Source organism: Canis lupus, chromosome 6 (genome assembly GCF_011100685.1).
Source record: "Canis lupus familiaris isolate Mischka breed German Shepherd chromosome 6, alternate assembly UU_Cfam_GSD_1.0, whole genome shotgun sequence".
Taxonomy (NCBI): domain Eukaryota; kingdom Metazoa; phylum Chordata; class Mammalia; order Carnivora; family Canidae; genus Canis; species Canis lupus.
This window is the reverse complement of record NC_049227.1, coordinates 49,198,437-49,208,422: the sequence shown is the minus strand read 5'-3', so window position 1 is coordinate 49,208,422 and position 9,986 is coordinate 49,198,437.

Genomic DNA, 9,986 nt, shown 5'->3' with positions numbered 1-9,986 from the left:
ACAAAGCCCCAAGCAATTGGATAGAGCTACAGCATTGTTGGATGTAGGATGCTGCTTCATTATTCTACTATACACTTTGAAATCTAAACATTATTGCTATATATAAAAAGGTGATCTGTACATCTGTACGCTGAGTAGCATGCATTCTTAATGCTGTTTGGTGGTTTTGTTTTAAGAGCATATTTACCCTTTGCTTTCATTTTTACTATTGGAGCAAATTAAACCATCCATAAGGTCCTAAAGAGCCAAAGCTCTTCTTTTCTTTCTATTTGTCAGTGCGTATTAGCTAGCTGGGCTCTCAGAAAAAGACTTGTCTCCTGCTTGTCTAGCATAGCAGCTCCGTTTTGCAGAGAGATGGTTGCAGGAGCACAGCCTGCTCAGGAAGTACCAGGCTACGAATCAGTCGGAAAACAGATTTGGAAATCTGGAGAATGCAATGTTTCAGTTTTTTGTGTAGCCTAGTAATCTGGCTGTGGTCTCAGATCAAAAATGGAAAGACTGAGTCTGCTCTACGATAGTGTATGAGAAAACTTCCTTCTTTTCCTCAATGGCAAAATCCTTACTGTTATTTCCCCCCAAATGTAGAAATTAAAAGACTACATATAAAGTAGAAAATGCAATTCTCTCCCCTCTCTGGCAATGTTATCACCTACCAGACAAAACCCATTGTTGACATATTGTTATAGATCATTCCAAATATTTTCTATAAATGTAAATGTAAATTTTTTTTTTTCTGAAACAAAAGATGCAACACTTTCCATTTTGCAATGTGATCTTTTACCTAACACCATATATTGGTCACTTTTCTGGGTAATTATCTCCAGACCTACAACTCATCCTTCCAACAGCAATATTGTTATTTATTTAATAGATCCTTCAGTGATGGGCATTGCCTCCCATTACATAGGGTGTTGGAAAGAATATTTTTTCACTTACATCTTTCCACAGTCATCCCTTCATTTCCTATGATATTTGATTCCTGTGATATTCCTTTCTATGATATTTCATTTCCCCAAAGAGGTATTGCTGAGTTAAACATGTACATGATTTACATTATAGGATATAATGGCCCATTATATACATTATATATGGCCCTTCAGAAATGTCGTAGATACACTCCCACCAGATGTGTACAAATGGCTTATATACCTTTGCCAAAATTAGATATTATTAATCTTTTTTTAAAGATTTATGTATTTATTCACTAGAGACACACAGAGAGAGGCAGAAACATAGGCAGAGGGAGAAGCCGGCTCCCTGTGGTGAGACCCTGATGCCAGACTCAATCCCAGGACCCCGGGATCATGACCTGAGCCAAAGGCAGATGCTCAACCACTGAGCCACCCAGGTGCCCTCAATATTATCACTGTTTTTAATATTGATCAAACTGATAGGCGAAGACCAATGTTTAGTTTCACTGTAATTTACATAAGAACTGTTTTTTTCTGAATCCAGATCTGGTTGTGTTTCCTGCAGTCAAAGGCTCTGTTGATTCCCAATGGGAATCCTCCCTTGCTCCCTGTCTCTGCCCTGTCCTGCTCTTTGGTGCATTGCTGGTCATCGTTGGTCTCTTGCTGCAGTGTATTCCCCTCACTGAGTAGAGGGGCAGTTGCTTTCTGTCTCTGATATAGATTCTCATCATATTTACACACACACAATCACAAATCATAATCGCACATATACTACATCATATATATGTACACAATATCTGTCTTGCACATGGACACACTACACATCACATACAAAACCACATATGTAAGCATATCACACACACCACATCATATGTTAGTGTGTCATTGTAAAGCAAACAAAATAAAATCAGTTTCTGTCAACTAGTTCAAAGGCCCATCACATTCCTGGGACACTTCCAAAGCTCTCAGATGACTCTGCCTTTCTTGGGTGTCAGGCTTATTAGATTGGCTCTCTGGTACCTTGCTCCTGGATATTCTGCAAGCTAAGAGCTCTTTCCTCCTGACTGGGCACATTTGCACTTTCCCAGTGAGCACAGAGGCTGCTGGCCGGAAGGGGAGGACAGAAGTTCTTGGGTACAAGCACAAATTTACAAGAAATGGTTGAAATCAGTTCTCTCTCTCTCACCCAAACCAATATAAATTATTTCCCCTTTAATTCTGTTACATGGGCTTTGAAAAACTGTGGGAAGGCATTAAGTAGATCCAGTTTTGTCTGGTTTCTGCTTAAGACATTCTGATTTACCACTAGTCCAGTGTTTCTTTCCTAATGCACAGTTTTCTTTATTGATTTCCCCCCTTTGTCACCAGCATTGCTCAAAACAGAACTGCTAAAATACGCTGACCTCTTTTCTTTCCTCAGAGTTCCTTAGCAATAAGACATATACAGAACATATCCATCAAATCTGCTATTTAATTAAAATACAAAGTTAGGTTGGAGAAATATAAATAATAGAGCTTGTAAGCAATTTGTATAGTAACACAACTTGTCCCTCTGGTCTTCTGTGTGTGAGCCGGACCTAACTCTTCAGAGAGGGGTTTGTGTGACACAGCTGGGAGCCAGACAGACCTGGGTTTGCATTCTCTCTGTGTGAACCCAGGATCATTTCCTTTCCTGAGCTTTTTTTGTTTGTTTGTTTGTTTTTGTTTTTTTGCTAAGTAACATGCGATTAATAAAAGTACCACTAGCCCTGAGGATGAAATGAAATCCATAAGGATTAAGAAAAGCAATGAAGAAGAGGGTTTTTACTAACGCTATTTTTTTTTTTTCTTTTAAGCAAGCACCGCACCCAGCATGAAGCCCAACACAGGGCTTGAACTCACGATCCTGAGATCAAGACTTGAACTGAGATCAAGAGTTGGACACTTAACTGACTGAGCCACCCACTACTGCTGATTATTTTTTTTATTATAAAAGTTATATTTACTTACTAAAGAACATTTGGAAATATAGAAGCCTATAGTGACAAAAATCACTCCTTGGTACTGTTACTGGTTTGGGATGATTCCTTTGGTCCATTTTAAAACAATGTGTGGGATTAAAAAAAAAACATAGCCTACTTGTTATATTTACATATATACCTTTGCACGTAATTTATAAAATATATGTATTTATAAATATATATGTATGCAAAATTTTGTGTGGGGAGAGAAGCATTCTGTTAAGATTCAAGTCCTGAAGTGCTAGTTACTTCAATCAGCCCAAGTCTATTGACTTCTATATCGAATGTCTGTCATCAGAGTTGTATTTTAATCTAAATTGACCACTTGGGCATCTGTTAACCTTTCAACATTTCTTTGTAATATAGGTACAATCTCAAATCTTTCCCAACTCAGTCTTGTGAGTTTGCACTTTCCCTGACATTATTCTAATGTGCGAGCACGGGAACATTGGAGATTTGTCTTATGCATCGGCAAGTATCTCAGACTCTTAAGTGCATCTATTATGCAGAGCTCTTCTGTGTCCTTTTATCCTGCTCCCTGTTCGATACCATATTCAGGAACTGAAACTCTAAGAAGGCACATCAGGACAGAAATGGAGGAGCCACTGGAAAGGTTGCCATTGTCTAGGTGTGAGATAAACACCCTTCCCAGAAGAATTCATTATAAATGATGCTACTTGCCTGCTGAAGGATTGATTTGCTCAAGAGAATGGATGGAAAATGACAGAGAAACACTTGGAAGCAGAGGGAGTGGTGGGGAACAAGATGAGTAGCATTTGGACCCTGTTTTTAGGACAATGACTCTAGGGCTTTTTAAGAGTGCTTGAAATTAAAATGAGAAGCTTTGCATTTTTCTACTGAACTCTTCCTGCGATTTCTTTTGAGCAAAGGATACTAAATGCAATAACTGAAAATACTGGGAGAAATTATTTATTGAGAACGCTCTTCTTGTAGGGAGTTTTCTTTCCCCTCTTTGAAAGAATCTTTTGCCACCACAATGGATATGCAGTTCTCTCTGAACTGTAATGTAAGAGGAGGACAAAGTCCTTATTCCTGTGGAGATAATTGGAGTTGAAACATTTCATATGCTCCAAAGTAAAAAATTCAGAGACTAAATGGTACACAGAGAACAAAGGAAGAGATGCAGGGTGTCCACCGTTAACCCTCCCAAGATGGCTATGAGCCTTGCCTATAAACTGAAATTAAGCTTTGCCATAGCGACACTAGGAGTGAAGAATTCTTTGGGCTAAAAGCACTTTCGTAAGAGAAAATCTGGGATGATCTGTACTGGTCAGGAGTGAGTCAAGGGGTTGAAAGAAATGTATCCAAAACAGACAGGATCCTGAAATGCAAATTAGGCTCCTTTCATCCCCTGCCTAGACTTGGTGATAAATGCCCCTGTAATCCCATGTACTAAGCCTTTTTCATACTGGTGTCTTAGACTCTTCTGGTATGTTGGTGTGAAGTCTCCAAGGTTCTTCCTTTGCTTAGGCAAAAGTTTCCATCCATGAGCTCCGATTCTCCCCCAGATATTAAGCCCTTGCAAAGGACAGCTATTTAATCTTCTGTATATTACTGATTGATGTCAATATGTGGTTCTGGGGTTAGCCTTTGGCCAAATCTGACCCACCACCTTTTTCATAAATAAAGTTTTATTGGAACTCAGCCAGCTAGCCCATTCATTTTTCCATTGTCTGTGGCTGCTTTTGCACTGTAACAGAATTTAATTGTGACAAAGACTGTATCACCCACAAAACCGAAAGGATTCACTATCTGACTTTTAACAAAAAAAGTTTGCTATTTGATTAGAACATGGTGAGGTCAAAGTCCTAAATTTTAATTTAAATTTCATACATCCAGCCCCAGAAACCTTCCTCATAAACAGTCATGGCTGGTCAGATACTATTCCTCAATGCCTTTCCATTAGTGGGAACAGTACCCCACACATGTTGTGTAGACTTGACCTGGAGTGAGTAAGATGAGCCAAGTAAACACAGGATTTTGACTTTCAAAATGGATCATGTATTAATTTCTTATTGCTGCTATAACAAACTACCGTGAACTTAATGCTTTAAGACAACAGAAGATTATTGTGTTCTGGAGGTCAGAAGTCTAAAATGGGGTGGCAGGGCTGTGTTCCTTCAGGAGACTTCAGGGGATACTCTATTTCTTTGCCCTCTCCAACTCCTAGAGGCTGCCTCCATTCACTGGCTCATGGCCCTGGCCCCTCTTCTCATCATTTGGACCTTAGCTTCCATGGTCACATCTCCTTCTCTGACTCTGACCCTCCTATCTCTCTCTTCTAAGAACCCTTACATTGAATCACCTGGATAATCTCCTCACCTCAAGATCTTTAACTTAGTACATCTGAAAAGCCACCTTTGCATCTTACAAGGCAACATATTCATAGGTTTGAGAGACTAGGATGTGGAGATCTTTGGGAACCCTATAATTTTAGATACCCCAGATGGCAGATACTTACTTTCACCTCTGCTCAGATATCCACAATCATCTTACTGATTGCCAAGCAAAGTGGTACTAAGAGAATAAAAACAAAAAACAAAAACAACAAAAAAGTGGTTTGAAAGTTCTTATAGGTGTTTTATATACAATTTGAATGGAAAGTATGAGATGTGTTTGGTACTTCAAAGAGGACCGTAAGATATCTGGGAGATGATTGAATCTTGATTGTAGTAGGAAGTAAATTAATTATTTACTACATAAGTACAATGTGTATTGGCAGAAATAAAACACTTTCCAAATGAGCATATTCATTTTACACTGCATCTTCTAAACAACAGAGACTGACTTCACATTTTCTAAATGCAAGATTGCTCCCACCCCATGCTAGCTGTAAGGTATTCTCTGCAAGTTACCATGTGTAAAAGCAATACATCTGAATAGTTGAATGCAGAAACACAGGATTCATAGATAAATATCTCACAGAATATGTTGCTGACTAATTGTGTCACTTGTATGAGAGACATTCATCATTCTCTGTTCTCTAAAATGGGACCTGCCTTTGGCCATCATAGGGCAAGTATGGTGTGTCTATGTGAAAATAGGATTTTTAAAAAGCATACACATATTTTCAATGAACCGTTTTCTAACTCTTTGAGGACCTATTTGCAATTTCATAGCCCGGAAAAGTCCCTGGGGCCTAAATAGTTTCAGTGTGTGTAAGTGAAGGTGTTATGAACCACAGAATATTATACTTGAGTATCTTTATAGCTTTTTAACATTGTGTCAAATTCCTCTTTCTCTACTTTCATTGCAAAGTGTTTCCTAACCCCCTTCACTCTTGGGGCCCACTATCCCAACCTTGGTTCACCATAGCCCCTTACTTGCTTCTCTTTTTGGCTTCTAGATTCCTGATTACTTCATCCTCTGCTAACCAACACACTATTATTATTATTATTATTATTATTGTTGTTGTTGTTGTTATTATTATTATTATTATTATTATTTATATAACTCTCATTTGGCATTTCCTGGGGCCCTAACTACACTGTGTGTTCTTCCAAAGCAAAGGCTGTCTTCTCTCTGCCTTGCGGACTGAGTGCGACGACACATGATGTTCCGCACATAGCGAAGCTCTCCGAAAACTGCCACCAATGAGGGCACCATGGTGCTTAGGAGTTTTCTGTTCTGCTCATCCTGATGGTTTTATTCTCCCTCCATTTATCTCTGCATTAAATAGAAGCCACCGATTAAATGGCTTAAACTAGGTTTTAGCCATGTTGCTTTTTATTTCTCTTTCCTTTCTTTTGACTTCCTGCTGACTGTCCACTGTGTATAAACCATTCTCTCTTCTGTTGAACAGCAAACCCTACCACATCTTAATTTGTTCTCTGAGTGTCTACCCTCCTCCAGGAAACCTTTGTGGAATTCCTCTAATCATTGCACCTTGCCAGCACCATGTAGGGGCCAAATTATCTCCAGCTCAATCCTGTATTTAACAGCTTATTCTTTTGGGTTGGGTGGGGTGGGAGGGCAGTGCTCAGGTCGGTATTATGGCTGGAAAGCTAATGTTGGACAAGGAGTTCTTAAAATTTTCCTTGGTCATTGTACTACTTCCTCTGTGTCCCAAATGTTCTTCACTTTCAATTTTATTTAGAGACTTCTTTATTCTGCATTATGTTATAGTTGGTTATTTCTCAACCCTTATTTGATTTTGAGAATTTTGTAAAAAGAAAGGATGGCCATATCTCTGTGGCATACCAGTATAGTACTGGGGATTAGTTCATGGTAAGTATTCAATAGATATTTGGAATTTAAGTAAAACAGTCATTTGTGCCCTAGGGCCAAGTTTGTCTTGTGATTAAGGACTACCATGCAAAGAGCTGCTGTTCTCAAATTGTATAAAACCGTCATCTGGATTCACTGCCAGCCCAAAGCCTTCCTCAAAATTAACAATTTCATTCTTTATTTCTTAAAACATAAGGTCCTAAATTGTTAGAAAGACAATTACTCAGTAATGCTAAATGTTTCAATAAATGTATAACATGCTTTACATACTGAAAAAATATTTATAGAAAAATTTATAATTTAGTTGTTTAATCTGGGCAAATTAACCTCATTATACCTAGGTTTTTTGTTCTGTAAAGTGGTGAGCGAGTATTGTGGACAAGCTCATGATCCTTTTTTTTTCTTTTTTAAAAATATTTTATTTATCTATTCATCACACACACACACACACAGAAGCAGAGACCCAGGCAGAGGGAGAAGCAGGCCCCATGCAGGGAGCCCCACGTGGGACTTGATCCCAGGTCTCCAGGATCAGGCCCTGGGCCGAAGGTGGCGCTAAACCGCTGAGCCACCCAGGTTGCCCCATGATCCTTTTTCTTTTCAGAAATTCCTGGCAGTTCTACCTCTACTCCATAGCTTCCCTGTATCCAAAGTAGATATGGTCTAATCTGCTATTCACAGGATTCTCCAGATTTCCCCTATATGTGGGAACAGCTCCTAGTGCAGAAAATGGCAATTTATGTGCGGTAAGACAGCTAGCTGAGCTTACCTATGTGTTCTCTGCATGTTCTTATTACAAGCAGAGTAAAAATCGGAAAATCAGGGTGATAGAGACTGAGGAAAGGTAGAGGCATGATTTTCTGGTAATTAATTACTTTTCAAAAACATACAAAAAATGTTAACTGAGGCCCAAGATGTAAATTGGCAGTTAAACTTTCCTCTGCTGGGTGAAATGTGTCAATCAGAAAGTATCCATCTCAAGTTGTACTGAAGAGAGATCAAGGTTGACTTAAGACACCCATCTTGGATCAATGCAGAGCAAGATTTGAAACTGGCCCACTAAAGAGAAGGAAGGGTTCTAGATGCCCTTTGCTGGGAGTGACATTGGGGTCGGTTTTGGAGACCAGCAGGGTCTCACTGTTAATGAAACTGACCCTGCAGGTGCAAGGCTTGTGGGTTTCAGTTCCAGTTTTACCCTTGAGCGATCAGTGAGAGCCACCCTCGAGGCACCATCTGCAGGTCTCTGGGAAAGATGTTAGATTTAGAGTACGTGGGAAAGGAAGAAGTTAATTTTGAAAGTCAACTTCATTAGGCTATGTGCCCTCACAGAGCTTCCCCTTTGTGCCTCTCACCTTTTTTCTTGCCCAGGCTGCAGAACAATTTTGGCATTTGATTCTGCCCCAAACTACTGGTTCCTAGTTTCAGTTTCTGTATTTAGTTGGGAAATACAGATGGGCTGCTGGAAAGTTATTTTATGGTTCGTGGCTTGCCAGGTTCAGCAGATAACCTTTCATGAGCACAAGGCTCCTGTACTGTTCATGCCTGACGTCTGTGTCTTGGGAGCTCAAGGTATTTTGTTGGTTTTGTCACATTCCTTTTACTGGAGACAAGTTGGAGGCATGTATTTTTGTAAAATTTTCTTTAAAGCTCTACTTTCAAGTGTAAGAGAAAGATAAAAGGAAAATACTGCCTATATATCAGTTAGCCATAATTTAAAATATGACACAGAAAAAAAGCTGGGGTTTTAATAATAATAACTTTCTTTCACTCTCTTGGGATGGTATGAAGAGGTCATCAGTGATCCGATCCACAAGGCAGGCTTCACTCAGGAAGAGTGTTCTAAAGGAAGAGAATACAGGACAGAGACTTGTGTTTCGTTTGAGGAGGGGCATGCATATCCTTTCAATGCATCCTGGGAGATTGGCCATTGACTTGAGATGTCTCCAAATTGATTGGACCTACACTTGCAAGCTTTACTGATTCCATTCCTTTGTTGTTGGCCAAAAGAACTCACATTTTTAACTTTTTTTTTTTTTTTTTAATTTCTGGACAGAATGAATTGGAGATACTATAGAACTTTAGATTGTTACCATGTTGCTTCTCCTCCTACCTCATAAAAGTATTGGATTAAGAATCAACAAATCTGAATTATTTCCTTACCTTGCTGTTGTGGATCTTTACTGGGTACAATACCAAGCATCTCCAGGCCTGATTTCCTTTATCTCTACAATGAGAGCAAGGAAACCTATCAACCTCTAAGATCCCTTCCAGCTTTACAATGTCCAGAAGTACACAACATGTTTTATTGCTTGCTGTGCAGGAAAAAAAGTGCAGAGTGTCAGAGTTGCCTTGTCTGAATCTCTCTTGCAGTCTCTCTCTCTTAAAATCTGAGTTATAATTAAAAAAAAATTTAGTCAAAACTCTGCATATTTACCATAGAGAAAAATTAAAATAAATAGGTTAAAAAATAATGAACATTATGTCTGTATAATTTCACCACTCTTCGGATAACTACTATTAACATCTTGATGTATACAGTCTCTGACAATTTTTTTCTGAAAACACACACACACATACACCCTTTCGTTATGTCAGTGACATCTCAAAGGGTATTATGGTTCAGTGCTTTAAGAAAGTGGCATGACTTGATGTTTGGAATACACTCAGAATTCTAAGGAGGCCGTAGAACATTCCTCTGCTTTCTCTTTTGAGTTTTGTGTCTGTTCATCCAGGTTTGCCTCATTCTGACTTCTTCTGGCCTCCCTCCTGTCTTAGAATTTTTACCTTTGTCCCCCTCCCTCCTGCTTTATTGGTTTGACTGGCTTCA